This window comes from Mauremys mutica, chromosome 5 (assembly GCF_020497125.1).
Source record: "Mauremys mutica isolate MM-2020 ecotype Southern chromosome 5, ASM2049712v1, whole genome shotgun sequence".
NCBI lineage: Eukaryota > Metazoa > Chordata > Testudines > Geoemydidae > Mauremys > Mauremys mutica.
In genome coordinates this window covers 72,968,641-72,987,852 of record NC_059076.1, presented here as the reverse complement: position 1 = coordinate 72,987,852, position 19,212 = coordinate 72,968,641, and the positions used below count along the sequence as shown (strand labels likewise).

Below are 19,212 nucleotides of genomic sequence, written 5' to 3'. Positions count from 1 at the left end.
TGTACAGCCATTTATTAGATTACCACAGATGAAGTCTAACAAATATTCAATGTGCTGCACATGTGACACCCTGAAGTGTTTGCCACTTTATAATAGAAATTAATGTCTTTCGGCCATCAACCCTTCTTTACTGCTCTACTCCCTTGATAATTCCTGCAACTCAGTCATTTATTACTTATTTAAAACAATTCAGCAGGAAATCCATCATTAGAAGGTTATTTCCCCCATCAAAATAGGACAAAAAAGTGAAGAATAACCACAAGAGATATTATGTTCATGATGAGTTAATCTTTGAGACTTAATAATTCAATAAAATGAAAAAAGTAAAAATTTAAAACAATGAACTATAGTATCAAATTTACCTTTTGGGAGAATAATCTCAAACACCTATCCACTACCTATTTCTATACTCTTGATTCTTTCTCCCTTTGCCCCTCTGCTCTCCCCAAGCCATACAGCTTATCTTTTCTTCAGGTTTCTCCCTCATTCATTTCTGGGCCTTCCTCTAAACCAATAAGCCTGGAACTCCTGTCCTTCCCCAGTCTCCCATGCCTCCACACTCTCCTCCAAGACTCTCTGAAAACAGATTTCAAAAGGCCAATAAATCTCAGATTACTCCTCTGAAGCGTAAACAAATGGAAAAGTTTAAACCCCAAAAGCATAAGATATTCCATTGAAAAAATATGGAACTAATCAGATGTGTACTTCAGCATTCAATTATATAGCTTTTCATTGCTCCCATTCCCATTTTGTACAATTTCATCTTAGATGTTAATATTTCGGGGGCCAAGTCTGTGTCTCCATATCTTTCTACATAATGTCAATTCATCATCTACCAGTAATTTAGGTGCACAGAGATCTACACAAGTAACCCCATGTAGACTGATGCTACACTATACTCCTTGGTGTCTGAAAACTTTTGGTGTGGATAAAAATCAGAAGGAATGCATGGGATGTCATATTCAGAGCTATTGAAGAGTATAACTGGTTGAATGCTATTTGGTGAATTCCTTATTTGAAGCATTTGGTTATTTTTCTTCAAATTATTTGACAAATCACTTTCCTAGTATTCCATCAGCTCTTATATTTAATGAGGTGGCTATATACTGGTGCATAAATAAACCACGCACACTTACGGAGTGCTGATTCAAATCACCATCCTTGAAGTTACCCTTTTGCTCAGCTAAAATACAATTAATGCTGTCTTTGAACATATACTTTATTTTCTTCATTTAATTGCATGCCCTTTATGAGCAAGATGTAAAACTAACTGCTAAAAGATCAAACACCGTACTCCTCTGCCTTCTCTATTACTTGCTCAGATGGTCATACATTCACACAGGATGCAAACCTGTATCAATTTAGTCATTGTCAAGATATTGAAATATTCCCCCCCATAAAGGCCAAAAACTGCATATCACCCTAATGGACCACAGACTTGCTTGTAAAGAATTTGTGATGGGAAGAAGCCAATGCTGGACCAAAACTTTTGGCTATGCTTTATCATGGAGCTAAAAAAACAGCTTTACTTCTTTTCACTCTTTTATAGTAAGAGTTTTGAAATGCCACTTCTGCAAATTAGCACAAGAACAAAACAACTGGGGAATTTTGTATGAGTTCACATTTAGTCTTGAAATATGTAGTTGTATTGATGATTAGTTCTCATATTACTGCTGCAACCAATATTTTGGTGGTCACTAGGAAAGTGAATACACAATGTATCTTCATAACAAAGCTTTCTATTATAAATTTGTCCCTAAGGCTGCCTAATACCCAGTTCTAGTGAAGTCCATTTAAAAACACTGCTGGTTCACTATCATACTTAGGAACAAATAAATGGTTGAACAAAACAAGTCCGTAACCTTCCAACCAAACTTAAAATGAGCATTTCTGGGGAATACATACCCCAGCTACCTGCTCTGGTCCCTTTTATCAGCCCACTCCTTGAGTTTTTGGTTCCAGCCAAGAGAACAAGTGTTGAAATACCATGTCAAAGGCAATTCTTACAGTATTCCTTGCCCAACCAAATGTAGGAAGTGACAAAATCTTACTTTGAAAAACTGGGCTAAAAACTTGTGAGAACAGAATACTGACTCAAGTGATTCACATTAGGTTCAGGACATTGTGTGGATTGATCAAGTTGACCAAAACCACTGAAATGGCTATGGTTTGCCCATTCTTCATGTTATCAGTCTTAATTTTTAATCCTTCCATGTCTGCTATTTGTACAGTGAATCATAGACTAGGTCTGGGTTCCTGGCAGTTATTGGGGCTCCAATTAGAGCAACACTATTATTTATATTATATTAGATAGACAGACAGATCGACCGACCAAACAAGGCCTTCAGTGAAGTATGGTGTGCACAGACCATAAACACAATACTTTCCAGGTGGCAGTTGAAACAGCACACCACAGTACAAATAGCACACCCCATGAAATCCTTGCCAGAAAACATATTTGCTCCTCCAGACCAGTGGTTGCAGTTCAGTACAACCCAAAAAAATATTGAGAAGAGTGGCTCCTTGACCTCAGTGTCCAATCAAATATGAGATGTGTCCATTCTTTTTTTTAAGATGTGAGCTGCACAGCAACATATTCCTTAACTTAACATTGATCCAAATGTTCCAACAGCAGACATTGCTTTCTCTTTGATAGCCAATGCATATCTCTGCTTTCCAAGTTCCTATAAACACATCATTATGAGGAAGGCAAGGCTTACTTTTCCCAGCATCCTTTCTAATTACTTGCCGGCTGCCAGGAAACTCTCATATATTTTTGTCTTCACAATCAAAATTTAAATAAATGTATGCTATACATTATTAAAAACAATAATAATAAAAAAAAATTCAAGCAGCACCAAAAGCACTTGCTGTGTAAATGACAAAGTTGTTAGGTAACACTGTGACACTCCTTTCAACACTCAATTATAAACATTTACAAAAATAAACTAACAGCGAGAGAGTATATAAATGATAGGAACCCAAATGCATTTTGCATACAGCACAGACTCCAAGAAGCATACAAAGATTATGATTTTGATAACAAACCATAACGTTTTGGGTGATAAACTTTCTAAAATATCTGGAGTCTCCTGCCTGTGGCTAACTCTGTTTTAATCCACAAGTTCTTTTATCAAGTTGAGAGAAATCTACAAAAAGAAGGCTGCAAGGGCCCTCACTATTTTACAGCTCTATCATATACTAACAATCGGTTCGCCGATATTGAGACACACACACACACCACACCCTGCAGCTGCTGCTGCTGCTGCTGCCGCCACACTAGCATCCCAAATGCACTTAGAAAAATGAATTTGATGCCAAAGACTGCAAATAAAGTGCATTTCTGAGCCTGGCTGCAGTTACAGAAAAAGTGGCTAACACTGTAAGAGATAGTAAATATTAATAAAAAAAACTACTTGCAAGAGCTGCAATCACCAAGATCACATTAAAAAAAAGTCTTCAGTTGCTCTGACCTTTCATTCTCCATCACTATGTTTTAGTCATGGGTTTACCTGATCAAAAAAAGCACGCAGCATACATAAACAGCATCGTCGCACCTTACCTTTTCAATGCCTACTTTATCTATTATCACAATGCCATAGTACTACTTTTTCAGATAAAGAGACAGGCAGATCCGTTGTAGCAGTAAAGCCAGCACTTTGGGACTGAAGTGGAGTATAGCAGGTTCTCAATATTATATACAGATTAGTCAGAGAGAAAAGAACACCAACTTCATGACTCAGTGATTCTTCACTAACGTTTTCTAGCTCTAGCAACTTCATAATAAGAGTCCTCCAGAGTTACTGAGAATTCTTCAGTGTCATTAATAAAAGAATTACATTTCTGAAAACTGCAGTGAAGTTGGTGTTTTTCCTATGGTTTGTCACATTTGCTTTTCAGGATATTCTTCTGAATCAGAGTAAGTTTTAAATTACTCTCTCCTTAGCACGCCAAGGGTTTGGATTTTTAAAAAAAAACTTTTGCTCAAAAAATCTTTAGCTGCACGTTACCATGGTGCAGCAATACCCTCTTTTTCCAATACTTTTGTGTCCATTTCCATTACAAACTGTGCAGACATCTCTCATAAATGAAGAAAAGCTGCATGTGAGAGGAAAGGAAACAGTCTGAATTCTCTGGAATTAACATATTCCTGAAATGGCAGCAGTTAGAAATTTTTCCACTGGAGCTGGGGTTAACCTTCCAGCAAAACACACACAGTTTATTTATATTTCCTAGCCTGCCACATCACTTTCACCCATAGTGCACAACAGCAGAGTATAGTAGCACATCCACATATTTTAATGAAAATCTAGAATGAGGGGAGTTATACTTCAGTTAATTTTTGTTGGGGGGGGACGCTTTAAATGATGTTTATACTTATCCCTTGGAGTTGAGCAGCATTCCAACCTTCAGTATTCCTGACTTTTCAGATTAGAACTAAATTAGGGGCTTTCTTCAGAATATTTATACTGTTCTATTAGGTGCCTCCATCACATGTTTTATAAACATTCTATTGTGCCTTGTTGACCTACTGGAAGATGGTGTCAGAGTTCAGGGAACATCTACTGATGCTGTGTGTTGCCAGCAAGTTATTTTGTTATTTAATTATACTTTCAACATGTTAAATATTCCCAGGATGACAATCATGTTCTTAAAATGTTATTACTATTACATGTTCCACTAAAAACACCAGTGGGATGTCGATGCTTGTTTTTGTGGAGAGAGGAAAAAAAGTGTGGAGAATAGGGAGCATCCTTCTGCCTCTCACCTTTATTCTATTTAATTTGAGTCAACCAAAAGCTTTCCACTTGCTGATGTGGAAGGTAGCTTCAGCTTTGCAAGTAAATTCAGAGCAAAGTTAAATTAACAGCAACATAGCAGCAGACAAACTCAAGATGAGTGAGGACTCGGGGTATGTATACAATGCAATGGGAGGTGTGACTGCAGTATGTGCAAACATACCCAACCAGCTTTGATCTAACTAGCTCCAGACTCCAGTAACAATAGCAGGGAAGACACAAAGCATGGGTGGCAGCACAGGCTAGCTCAGAGTGGGCAAACTTTTTGGCCTAAGGGCCACATTGGAGTTCCGAAACTGTATGGAGGCCGGATAGGGAAGGCTGTGCCTCCCCAAACAATCTGCCCCCTGCCCCCTATCTGCCCCCTATCTCCAACTTCCCACCCCCTGACCCATCCAACCCCCGCCCCCCCGCTCCTTATCCCCTCACTGCTCCTTCCCAGAACCCCCTGCCCCTAACCACACCCCTGGGACCTCACCTCCTATCCAACCCCCCTGCTCTCTGTCCCCTGACTGCCTCGACCCCTATCCAGCCAAGGGTTTTTTATCCTTGTGTAGACATACCTGTACTGTAGATGCTAGAGCCCCAGATTAAGACCTGGGTTCAGCAATTCCTAATCTTGGGTTACAAGTGATTGTAGATGCTCAAGACCTAAATTAACTCGAGTTCTACTAATCCTAGGCTCACATTGCAGGGTAGACATACCCCAGTGTCCTGGGCAGGTTTCTACAGCCTGTGCTACAGCAGCTTCACTACTATTGTTATTTAAGCTAGCTCGATCAAAGCTAGCTCGGGTATGTCTACAGGTGTTACAGCCACACCTCTGATTGTAAGATAGGCATGCCCTCAGAAATTTTCACCTAAGAACTCCTGTTCTCATCAACACCCACGCCTGGAACAGAACTATGTTTGGCTTTAGGTTGGTTATACTTACTGAACATAGCATCTTACCCACTCACATTAAAACAAGGAGTGTAACTGTCAGCCAGTAATGGCTGTAGATAGGCAATCTGCATGACACTAAATCCCTACTTCTGGATAGTACCACTAAACTGCTTTACCCTTAATTATACCTTCAGATTCTTATTTACTAATAATTAAACAAATTAACAGCAGAGGATAGGAAATTGGTAGAAACCATGCCAATGAGCTAAGTGAGACCAACTGTGTTGCACTAAACATTTTTGGAAGAGAGCTTTGAGGAAAAAAGGAGGAATGCCATTTAATGAGTTTGGAAGGCAAAGGCAAAACAAAGGACACTTTCACACATCAAGTTATCATGAGATACTCTCCCAACTGTGATTCAACAAACGTAACTGTGAATAGGAGATGCACATGAAGCTCACCATGGCAAGGCCCGAATAATAATATACACCTTGCTCTTCATCATTAGATCTCAAAGTGCTATATAAATAAGGTCAGTATCATTACCTCCATTTTACACATGGAGGAAATTGAGGTACAGGAAGGTGAAGAGGCTTGCTTAAATTCACCAGTGACAGAGCCAGGAACAAAACCCAGGTCTCCTGAATCCCACTTCACTGCTCTATTTCTGCCTCTCTATGTGAGACACACTATGTGTCAAAGACCCCAAAAAGGAGGATACAGAATTATTTATGTAGGAAATTTGAAATGCTTTTGCATTGCTTCCCTTAGTGTAAATGACTCCTTCTATGCCACGTTACATTATTTTAATTTCTGATGTAAATCATTTTCAGTAATAAATGTGAGGAGATACCCAATTTGTGAGGAATAAAAGTAATTTTGGGACTTGAAAGACATGAAAGTAAATCAGGTAACTCCTACCCAGGGCCGGTGCAACCATTTAGGTGACCTAGGCGGTCGCCTAGGGCACTAGGATTTGGGGGCACCATTTTCTTCGGCAGCGACTGTGGCAGCCGGATCTTCGGCTGCCCTGGTCACCACCGGCATTTAGGCAGAGGGAGCTGGGGCAGGGGAGTGCGGGGAGGGTCACCTGCAGCAAGTAAGGGGGAGGGCGGCACTCAGGGGAACTCCCCGCCCCAGCTCACCCCTGCCCCACCTCCTCCCTGAGCACGCCATAGCTGCTTCACTTCTCCAGCCTCCCAGGCTTGCGGCACCAATCAGCTTAGGTGCCGCAAGCCTGGGAGGCGGGAGAAGTGAAGCAGCAACAGCGTGCTCGGGGAGGAGGCGGGGCAGGGATGAGCTGGGGTGGGGGGGCGCCTCAGGGCGGAGGGTGAGGAGCTGCCACAAGGGGGACGCCTCAGGGTGAGAGCACGGAGGGGAGGGCGCAAGGTGGAAGTTTCGCCTCGGGCGCGAAACATCCTTGCACTGGTCCTGCTCCTACCTACATTAAGCCAATGAACAGAAACCGATCAAAATACTGGCAACTATGATAAGACAAACAAATTGTGAAAAGACATACAAAAGAGCAGGAAGGAATCAGTAAGTAATTTGTATCCACTGTTGGGATGTTGATGATAGGAGCCATTAATAGAACAGAGAATTCTTGGGAGCTGATAAAAGTTAAAAAGCCATTCTTTTTAGTTGGTATGGGTTAGTATTTTGAATACCATTGTGAAACTCTTTAGCAAATGAAGACTTCATTTGACACAATTTGGAGATAAACTGAGCTCAGATTAACAAAAATTAACTGATTTGTCAATGCAGAACTCTAAACTGACACTTGAAGACTAGATTGAACTACTTACAATAATTATGTAATTGACAGTATCGATCAATTTTAAATGATACTTTAAAATAGAATCTCCTTTGAAAAACAATTATTTTAAAAAGCCAGTTTTAGGGTGGATATTCTAAGGAGATTAGGAGCAGTTCATCAAAGTGTACGGTGTACGAAAGTGTCCTTTGTTTTGCCTTTGCCTTCCAAACTCATTAAATGGCATTCCTCCTTTTTTCCTCAAAGCTCTCTTCCAAAAATGTTTAGTGCAACACAGTTGGTCTCACTTAGCTCATTGGCATGGTTTCTACCAATTTCCTATCCTCTGCTGTTAATTTGTTTAATTATTAGTAAATAAGAATCTGAAGGGAGATTTGGGTTCCACTTGTAGTGTCTTCTACTAGCTCCAGAAAAGTCATATGTAAATAAATATCCATTAGCTATGAAGCCATTTATTCATCTTGTTGATTTTTACATTTTTTGTGAGGGCTGGGAAAGGAAGTTAAAAGGCACACACTTTGTATTTTGGGGGGGGGGGAATTATAAAAACTAGCAACTAGTCAAAATTAAATTAATACTGTGTAAACTAGAGTAAACACCACAGGTCTGCAGCATGTAAGAAGAGATCATGAACTTGTAAATGCTGGAGGAAAGATCTGATATAGAACAGTAAGATCTATAGCAGTCTGACTGAAAACAAACAACTGGAAAACAGTACATCTGAATTATTGAGTTTGAAAAATTAGAAAATGCTCTTAAAGCACTGCAACTACTATAGAATTGATTTCAGGGTCTAAATATAGTTCTTTAAATGTATATTTCATCTTTAGGGCAGAGACTGTATTTTAATGTGTCTGTACAATGCCCTGAACAATGGGGTTTTGACCCTGATTGTATTACAGTAGCACTAGAAGCTCCAAATAAATGTGTATTTAAGTATTATTACAGCAGGAAGTTGAAATTCCTTCAAATACTGGAGATAGCTGGCTTTCCTGCACTGTGAAATACAACATTTTGAGATCCTGGCAGGGGCGGCTCTAGGCATTTTGCTGCCCCAAGCACGGCAGGCAGGCTGCCTTCGGCGGCTTGCCTGCATAGGGTCTGCTGGTCCCGCGGCTTCGGCGGACCTCCCGCAGGCCCTCCTCAGGCACGCCTGCGGGAGGTCCGCCGAAGCCACAGGACCAGCGGACCCTCCGCAGGCATGCCGCCGAAGGCAGCCTTCCTGCTGCCTTGCGGTGCCGGCAGAGTGCCCCCCGCGGCTTGCCGCCCCAAGCACGCGCTTGGCGTGCTGGGGCCTGGAGCCGCCCCTGGATCCTGAACAATAACAGTTGCTATACTAAATGGAAGGCATTATTACCTGCTTTATTACAATGTGCAGTTTCTGATTAAGACTGGATTTTTTTCTTGAAGTCTTTTCATCAACGCTGGATGTCCGTCTAAACATACGCTATAGCTCAAACAAAATGCTATGAACTTGCTGCAGAAATTACTTGGTGAGATTCCATGATTTGTCTTATACTGGTGAAGGGGGTTGCCACACTACAGAGGTACATACGGATGGTCATAATGGTACCTTCTGGCCTTAAAAATTTAAGGATCTTCAATTCAAAACTGAACGTCAGTTCAGGATTATAAAATCTGTTTTAAATTGGTCAAGCCCAATGGAAACTGTGCATCATGCCATAGTTCCAACAGGATTAATTAGTTAGTTGCTAGTAATGAAGCCACCATTGAACAATTTGCTAGTGTTCAGGCTGATTCACACAACAATTGGCTAGAGTCATAATGATATCAAGTGCTCAATTCAGTTATCTTCCAAAGGAAATAAACCTTATTTACACTATTACTGTAAGATGCTCAGAGTGAGGCCTGCAATGCCAACAATTGCAAAACTTTAACCTTTTCCCAACTAATTACAATCGATAAAACTGATTCCTCTCCCATACTGCACCTGCCAACGTTTGAGAGCTCTGAATAGCGACAACCGAGGAGAGGAACACAACACATTTAATATTGAAATGCATTGGAATTAGAGCTCTTTTTGGAAGGCCAGAGTGGAAAAGTGATGTTTTATGCCTCCCAAACAGGGGCAGTTGGCATGTACATCCTCCTCCTGGAATTCATAGCATGAGCTCGGGAGAGCACATAGGATTTTACAGTACAGGCATCCCGCTCTACTCAGCTTCTCCTGCTTTTGAGAGATGATGACAGTGGACTATAGAATATGTTTTATTCTAAATTATTTCATGTTGGAAAAGTCCACAATAACAGAATTAACCAGTTCTTAAAAAAAAAAAAGATTCTAGAGAATAAATCATCAGTACTCTGAAAGACAAATAATTTAAGCACACAAGATCTCTTATTTATATCACACCTTACCATCACCAAAGATCCCAAGATAGCATATTAAGGTTCTGTACTTTACAATGAGAGAAAGCCAAGTATCTCCAGCATTTGAAAGCCATATATGATTTCCAGTCCCTGCTCTACTAAAGTGATAAAATAAAAAGTAATCAAAACAAAGCAATAGCAGCAAGAGATTTTTTCCAGGCTACTTAAACTAGTTTAAATTGTGTAACATACACACAAAAGGAAAATTGCTTTTGCTTAGGTAACAGGCTTTAGAAAAATAGACAGGTAGCCACCCTCAAAGTAAATTGCCTCGGATTAAACTACCATACTAAAGGAAGTATTTACAGCATCTGAAGCATGGCTCAAATGACTGGACATTTAAGCGTTCTACACAGTAATGTTAATTTATTTACTTTTCTGACTACAGGAAAGCCTTTTGGTCATCGAGCTATTAAAATGATATAATTAGACTTGCTATTACATTGCCATTTTGATTATAAAAATACTATGGAAGAGAAGGCAGCTAAAACACTGGTGCCTGAGGCATACTTACAGGTTTTTAGAACCCTTAGATTCAACCACACCCCTATTTGTGGGGGAAGAGAGTGGAGGGAGCGGCTAACAGGAGGGGAACTAAAAGGGAGAAAATATCTGACTTTTTTCCTCATGAAGATTTCTTGCAAATTGTTCCAAGTGGGAGGAGAATGGGAGATGTTAGCACCTTCCCACCAAGCCTGCTCACCTAACCAGTGGATCTCTCAGAACGACACAAGGGCCAGGGGAAGAGATGACTCTTGGCAAGAACTGGAAACAGCAATGGTGGAGCAACAAGGATGAGGCCCAGCCAGGCTTCCCCACTAACAGCTACTCTCCGTCTTTCCCCACCCACCCTGGTAGAGCCCATGGATGCCACCATTGTCAGTAGACAAACTGCACTGAACAGTTTGAACGCTGGATATTCCTCTGTCTGCTGGCTTCTGGCTTCTCCCAATCACTTCCTTCTCCTCAGCTGCTAGTCTCAGTCTGCCTGTACTCCATGGGTAAAATGAGGGTTAAGAATAGCATCTCCTCCACCAGTGGCTAGTTAAAGTAGAGAAGAGTCCGCTACAGTTACCAGGAAAAGGAATTTCTCCATTACCTTAGGGGGTACAAGCCTATGTTTTGGTGCTAAAGATCTGAATTTCAAACCTCACTAATAACCCACAGCAGGTTATTATAAATGTGTTCCTCTACATTGTTCTTTTCTCTCTCCAACTCTGCTTCTATCCCGTCTCAGTGTCCTTCTTCCTTTTGTCTTCTTATTCCATTTCCTGTTGCTTTGCATTTATTTAACCTTTCCTGCCATTCCCTCTCATTCCATCACGGTTACCAATCCATCTATATTTATTTTTTTATGATTGTGTGAGATTATAGTTATAAAAGCAATTGTATTATATTCTTCTGCTCCAATCAGCATGCCAGGACATTGGTGCTTGCCCTTAATTTGTTTAGCACTCTGCATTCCCTTATTAGTCAAAGAAAATAGTCTCCTTGCACTTATCTGCTATCCCACTTCTTTATACGCAGCATCTTGCCACAATTGTCTTTGTCTTTTGCTTTAATTCACCTATCCAGAGGATATATTTTAATTCAAATTTATTCTTAATAGAACTTAAGGTCACTTGATGTAGAGTGTGGAGGGTCCCATAGGGCTTTAAAGGTAAAGAGGAGGGAACTTGAGAAAAGAGTAACATGGAATTGCAGATATATTGTTATGGCTTACTTTGATTGGTTTCAAGAGTGTCCTTTATACCAGGGATATGCAGAGGTCTTCCAGGGGGTACATCAACTCATTAAGATATCTGCATGTTTTACAACAGGCTACATAAAAAGCACTAACTAAGTCAGTAAAAAACTAGCATTTCATACGGATGACTTTTTTATACTGCTCTATATACTGTAGACTGAAATGTAAGTACAATATTTATATTCCAATTGATTTATTTTATAATTATGTGGTAAAAAATGAGAAAGTGAGCAATTTTTCAGTAACAGTGTGCTATGACACTTTTGTATTTTTATGTCTGATTTTGTAAGCAAGTAGTTTTTAAGTGAGGTGAAACTTGGGATACACGAGACAAATCAGACTCCTGACAGGGGTACAAGAGTCTGGAAAGATTGAGAGCCACTGCTTTATACTGTCGCTTCTTTCATGTTGATTTGTAATAATAAATTTTGAGTAGTGATCTTCAGCAGTGGAACTCAAAGCATATTAACAAACACTGATGCAGCTTTCCAACACTGCTCTAAGCCAGACAAGTATACCTAAGTTTTATGTGGGTAAACTGTTTGGTGACTTGCCTAAGATGGTGACAGCCAGAAGTGTAGCCCCTAAATCCTGATTCCCAGTTCCTGGCTCTAGTCCCTGCCCATATTCCCCTCACCCCCTTAACACCATTGGTATTGTAATGCTGTGCATGTTAGTCACATTTTGGTAAATTACAGCTGCTGCAATAGTGAGGCCTGTCAGGAACTACACAGAAGCTTGTCTTCTGAGTCAGGCTTAACCCCCGTTTGCTCCCTCAGACTTGAAAATGCTTCCCAGTAACAGTCCATGAGTTGATCCATTCTCAATATTTAAAAGATAAAGGAAATAGTTCTTACCTTTCCTCAGGATGACAAGCCCAGAGTGCCTTTAACTGTTTATCATAAAGGAGGACGAGATCTTAACAAACATTCTCTTGCAAACATTTTGGAACCAGAACAAAACTGCAAGGTGATGTGCTAATTTAAATGTTATTGCTGACGTTTGTGTCCACAACCATTTAGTTTTCTGTGTTCCAGCTTCCTCCAGGGTTCACTCTGTATTGCAGCTCCTCCTCCATCCAAACAAAGCTTTATATTGCCTTAGCAGGCCTAGAGAACTGGGGGAGGGTGTTCTGTATCTCTGTCACTGGTAGTGCCTATTTATCAAATCAGTTTACTTTTTTTAGTTTTCTCACAGATATCAGAGTAAGCCCAAATCAAAACTTTGTATCCAAATGTCCTTTGGAATTGGGCTGGGATGCAAGTAAAATGTAGAGCTGAGTCCAAATTCTGTAGCGGAAGCCAGTTTCTGGTATCAAGGAACATTCTCCCATCAATTTGATTATAATAAAAAAAGGTTTCTACCAGGATTTTTCGGTGGCTTGGATATGATTATTTGAAGGTATTGAGGCTTACAGTCCTACTCTTCCTCCCCCCACACCCACCGCAATACTTCCCCTCTCCTCCCAAAAGCAGATTCAGTTTCTCAATAGTATCTGTATCCTTTCTACATTCATTCAGTTTGACTTTTTCTTTTCATATGGACTCTCTAGTAGGGTGTGCCACAAATGTGCATAATGCTTGCAATTTAATTTTGGCTTTTCTGTCAGCAAAGGAAGAAATAATTTGTCTTCAGGCCGTTAAACAATGGTGTCTATGATCACTCTTTTTAAAACACAAATCCTCAAAAAGTTTTCAGAAAAATGAGAAAAAGGGACAAATCCATCTTGAGCTTTGCTGACAGAGGATTAAAGAAGGATAAAAACATTCTTGTGTGCATGATTCTCCATATTTACCATCCCTGCCATTAAAAAAAGAAAGTGGATTGCTGCACAAGTACTCATTCCTTCCTCCAGCTTTCCTAAAATCCCTGAAACGCTTGTATTCTGAAATACTCCAAGTCAGACTTCCTTATTTGGTTGCTGGAGCTGTTCTTTGTCTTGTTCAAACATTCTGGTAAAACTGCACGCCTCCCTCTATCCCCATGTCCTCCCCCAGTTCTATAGATATAGCCTGACTTCAGCAGGTCACCCTGACTCAGCCTCCTTTGTAGTTCGCTAACCAATCACACACCAGTTATGCCCATTTAAGGAGTACCTTTCCTTTTGGAAATCATCAAGGCAAGAGGGAGTTTTCAGCTGTTTGGAAACTTTGCTTTGTTACAGACACTGAAGTCAGCATAAAACAGGGATTTCACAGAATTATTTTATCTGCTCAGAAACTAGAGATTGCTACAGAACATGTTCATTCTTTTAAAAAGCTGCATTGCAACTCAATTTGAGATCACTTTTTATTCTTCAGTTGTTTACTGCTTAGCCTTGTACTTTTTAAATGTGCAAACACACAGTACTTAGAGGTTAGTCTAAACAGTAAGAATGTTTAATATTCTGTAGGACTGAGTATTACAGACAAGGTGACAAAGAGAAATTATGCTCTGTATATTTAAAATAACTCCTCAAAGTAAACATTTTTCTGATTTTTTTCACTGTATTCTGGAACGGAAATGAATCAGGCATTTAAGGTGACAGTGAATCATCTTAGGATTTCACTTCTTGTCTGAGCAAAAAACCCATCTCCTAATAATGTTAGCTATCTCAGAAAGAAAATGCAGTAGCCAAGTTGTTCTATTAGACCCAGTGACACATATAAGACTAGAAAAAGCCCTAGAAAGTGTATGGTAAGGGATAGTCCTTCACTCTTGGGTGCTGGAGCAGATGATCTATCAGAGCATTTCCTGTGTATTATTGTTGCTTATTATTTACATACTGCTACCAGCATGCCATGTATTCAGAAGACTAATATGAAAACATTGTAAGAATTGACATGCTAACATAACATGAAAATATAAGACAGGGAAACAGCAAGATAGAGTGTGTAGACATATGAATCTTGCTGGTTCCATAATTTTCATTCTGATCTTTTATGTTTAATTTTCTCTGAGTGTAGGATAATGGGCCTTTTTGAACAATCATTCTTCAAACACAGGCAGAGGGAATCTTTCAAAATGAAATGTGAGAATATAACAATCGTATTTTAAGAAGTTATATATTGAATGTACATGATTCTGCAATGAAAGTTGAAACAAACCAACCAAATTAACATGATCTTGGAAGATATCTCTAATTGGCTGGGGAAATTCTTAAAGAGCTGTGACCACTCACAAGGAAATACCTTCTATTATGTAATGTTTCACAAGTGGTGAAGATCTTATTAAACAGGGCTCTGAATGATAGTCCAGTAACTCCTCACTTTAAGTCGTCCTGGTTAACATTGTTTCATTGTTACGTTGCTGCCCAATTAGGGAACATGCTCATTTAAAGTTGTGCAATGCTCCATGTAGAGGTTCAGCCAGGGCTTGTCCCCCTCTGGGGCGGTGGGGAACCAGGCCACCTCACTACTTAGGTCCGGTGAGTCAGGGAATTAGCCGGGCTGGGCGGCAAACAGTCAGCACCCCAGGCAGGGGCTGAGCGAACAGTTTAATATTAGCAAGCCCAGGCCCTGGGGTCAGGGCGGGGCAGCAAACAGTCAGGAGCTCAGGCCCTCAGGCAGGGGCTGAGCATACAAGTAAGTTTAGGAGGCCCAGGTCCTAGCTCTGAAGGACCAGGGAGAGGGGGAGACTGCCACCTGCACGTTGGGTGGCAGGGGGGACGCAGGCCCACCCACTCCACCCCAGCTTGGGGCCCTGTTGTGTCAGTGGGGATCCTGACTGCAACACACTGACATTGGCTCTGGGTGTGCTGCAGCCAGACTAGGGTCGGCTGCCCCCGGGCTACTTCCTACCTCCCCCTCTAGAGGTACCTGCATCTGGACAGAGTCTTCCAAGGAGTCAAGCACCATGGGCTCCCCTGGGTACCAGGCTGGCGGTAGGCTTGGCAGCTCCTCTTGGTAACTTGCCACAGGCAGGTTTACCAGCTTCTCTGGGGTCTGGTCAGCATCTGGCCAGTCCTCGGGTCTGTCACAAGCTGCAGAAGTCTCCCAACTGGGAGCTAGGCCATAGGTGTCTGGCTTCTCCAGTGGCCAGGCCGCTAGTGAGCTCAGGGGTTGGGATTTTGTACTTCCTGTCCTGCGCCCTGACCTCCGGGCGGCCGGAGGAGGGTCAGGCGCAAGCTCCACTGGCTCCGTCCACTTTGGTGTCTGGAGGGGCTCGTCCCCCTCCCGGGCAGCTGGGAACCAGGCCACCTCACTCCACTCCACTCTTACATTATTTGGCTGCCTACTTTCTCCACAGCTGGCAGCCTCCCTATGTCCCCGCTCCTCACAGCGCCTCCCACCCACCGGCAGACCCCATGGATCAGCACCTTCCCCCTCTTCCCCCCGCACCTGCAGCAATCAGCTGGCTTGCGGCATTTCAGGGGCAGGTGGGAGGGGGAGGAGCGAGGACTCGGCGTGCAGGCTCCCCCTCCCTCCTCTTCCCCCTAAACACTGCAAGCCAGCTGATTGCCCCATCAGGAGGGAGGGGGAGGAGCAAGGACTCAGCGTACAGGCTCCCCCTCCCTCCCCTGCAGCGTGGGAAGTAAAGGGGGAGGAGGTGGGGGGAGAAGTGTCAGGTCAAGGATAGAGGCTTGGGGGAAGGGGAGGAGTGAGCGGGCTGAGGGTTGACAACTCCTCCCCCCCCCCCCCCGCCGCCCCTGGTACTTGGAGAGTAGGGGAAGCTCTGAAAACTAGCTGGGGACCAAAGAGCTGGGGATCGGTGTCTGCCAATCGAAGGCCAAAGAAGTTCGATATAACACGGTTTCACCTATAACGTGGTAAGATTTTTTGTCTCCCGAGGACCACATTATATCAGGGTAGAGGTGTAGTGTGAGCTGCATGGATTGGGGCATTTAAAGTTAGAATGGAAAGAACATTAGAAAAAATAGCATACAGAATAATCCGGCATTTGTAAGGAGACTGACTGACTGATCTAATATACTTTTTCCAAAGCTGTCTTCTAGTTTCAGCTATGCTAGTGTGATTTTCTTCCTCGGTTAGGATTTATACCTTGGCTGCTGAGGGTCAGAGTACAGCATTTGGTTGCCACTTTGCTCTTGACAGATCAAAAACTGATATGATGGATGCCAGAAAGCTAAATTCCATCTCCTATGTAGAGTCCTAGGCTGTCAGAAGTCAGCAAGTTACAACAATGTGTAATGCCCTCTAGGAACTAGTGCCCATATCCTCAAAGGTATTTAGGCTCCGAACCTCCATTGAAATCAATGGATCGAGGCCCAGTTTCCTTCATCTAAGATACAGTAATATGTTACCTTCCACGGTTGGCAGCAGCTTCAAACAGTAATTTGCTGCAGCTAGTCCAATAGCTAGGATACCACAGTGGGATTTCAGAACTGTCCTAGACAGTGGAACTGGAGAGCAGTGATTCTATGTTCTATTTACATTTTCAGGAGCGCTCACGAGAAACAGCTTGAAACAAGCTGTAACTAATATGCTAAACAGAAGTGAGGGAGGGTGCCAGACTTCCTGGGAAAGACCCAATATCAACACCAATGTCAAGGTTTTGGCTTGAAAAAAAGAATTTAATTGTTCTGGTTCACATTATATCCTAAAACACGTAGGCGTACTGGCGCTTTGAGTGACTGTCTCGTCAGCCACTTCATGTTTCATAATGCACAAGGTACATGAGCACTAAAGTGCTCTTCCAGAGCTGCTTCAGACCTTCTACAGGGGTTCTATAGAATGCCGCTGTTTTCTGATGCTACATATAGAGAATAAACATTGTAACATGGTCACATAACTCCTGTGAGGTTGATTATTTTCTAGCAAGCCCATTGGTCTCTCCCTGCTCAAGAATGGGGGAGGGCATTTAGATACAATGCCATTTGCAACAGTGACTCCAGCACCAAATGTGTCCCTAAGCCTTCTGATACATGATCCAAGGAGCAACACCAGAAACATTGATCCTAGTGGCTCAATGTTAATTCATCCTTGTAACAAACTTCGTTACATTAAAAACTGGGAAATGTTAAAGTACATTCACATTCTGTGTTGCGGCAAACTGGCTAGGGGCATTTTCAATTATGATTTTCTTCTTTATTGATGAAGTCAGATGTGCTGAATTGGCATAGGCTGTTGTGAAAACAATCATGCCAATTAAACCTTACTGAAAGGTCAAAAATTTGTTGTGCTGACCATTTATTCCTTGAGTTATTTTAGTAATGCACACATTAAAGAACCTAATGTTCAAATTCTACATCAATCAAACAAGAGCACTACTAACCCAAGGGGAGGAGCAGCTCATGCTGTGCTCTGGAGAGGAACTGTATTGGAGGCACAATGCCTTGCAGAGCTATCCTGACTCCACACCACCTCCAATGGAGGCCAGTGGCTAAGTGCTGCAATCGGGCCCTTTGTGTGTTTGATATTGTACTGATCAGCAGACATGCCCCTTTCCAAATCACAAGAACCATTGCTGCTTTATTAAAACTCAGACTTATCAAACCTATTTAATGAACTCCAACTACTGTGGAAAAATTAAAATGCCTCCCTAAACCACGTAAGCTACACAAGTTGCTTCTCAGGTTCCACCATTTAGGATACCCAGAGAAGGTTTCAATTACTTTGGTACTTACATCCCTGCCTTTTAATTCAGTTTGAAATTTCATTTAAAAGTGGAACCTACTCCACAGCTGCATTAATTACTGAAAGTCATTGCTGTGAGCCCCAATACTGTGAGTTGCTTAACATATGCATGTTGGATGCCTCCACCATAGTATGGTACCTTGTCTATAGGCCAGAACCTCTTTATGCCGCAATTCCTCTGTCTGTGGTTAACTCTAGAGAAGTTCAAAACTGGCACTTCTGGCAGTTGGGCTGGACATTCCACAAAATCAACTACAGACTTCATTATCACAATTTAATTATGTGGAAGGTGCTCAGATAGCATGCTGATGAGTGGTGGTATAAAACCCTAAGATACTGCATTGCCTATAGCTATGGTTACCTAACAGCTGCCATTATAAAGACCCTATTTTCAGTTGCTTATCACCTTGCCAAGCTTAAACTGTTTGTACTGTAATTCTGCATCCCAGGTATCTGCCTCAGGCAGGATTTATTTTTTCTGTTTTGTTTTGAAAGGTTCAGAAAAATAGTTTAGCTGATTCTGAGAACAAAATTAGGGAAAATGTGTTGTTTTTCCCATGTTAATTGTTCTTTTAAACAACTGTTCTGTTGAGAAATTCTAGTGCCATCCTGCCTACTTGAAATTTGGCAGGGTGTTCACTCTGGTATTAGGGAAGTGCCTTTTGCTCTCTCCATGAACATTTGTCCAAATTTGGCCAAGTCATAAAATATCACATGCACAGCAGAGACAGAGTTTGGCAGCTAAATCTTCTGAAGATTTCATCTGTAGCAGGTATAGTACAGCCCAAGGCTGCAAGAACTGAGCAGGATTTCACTGCAATTATTGCTCCAGGCTGGTGAGGTGATAGGCACTTGAACTGAGAGGCTGTCTTTCCTATGCTGTCATGCTCCCTCTGCTTTTACCCAGGTAGCAAGGTGATGGAAGAGGAGCAGCCTGCCTGAAATGCAGGGGGAACAAGAATGGGATGGGTTGTGAGGTGTGTGTGTGTGTGAGAGAGAGTGTGAGAGAGACCTTAATTTTGTCATTTCTTAACTATTGAG

General features: G+C 41.8%; 1 protein-coding gene across 8 annotated transcripts in view; it reads right to left on the bottom strand.

The window, feature by feature from the left end:
* PALLD (palladin, cytoskeletal associated protein) overlaps window positions 1-19,212 on the bottom strand; it is a 328,370-nt gene that overhangs the window by 98,130 nt on the left and 211,028 nt on the right. The window contains exon 1 of one of the 8 annotated variants that reach the window (XM_045017805.1): window positions 12,454-13,013. The exons of 6 other annotated variants lie outside the window; for them this stretch is intronic. The gene's annotated coding sequence lies outside the window, so the exon portion shown is untranslated. Of the gene's footprint in view, window positions 1-3,562; window positions 3,742-12,453; window positions 13,014-19,212 lie in introns of those variants that run through there. One more of the 8 variants, XM_045017806.1, reaches the window with a different exon arrangement.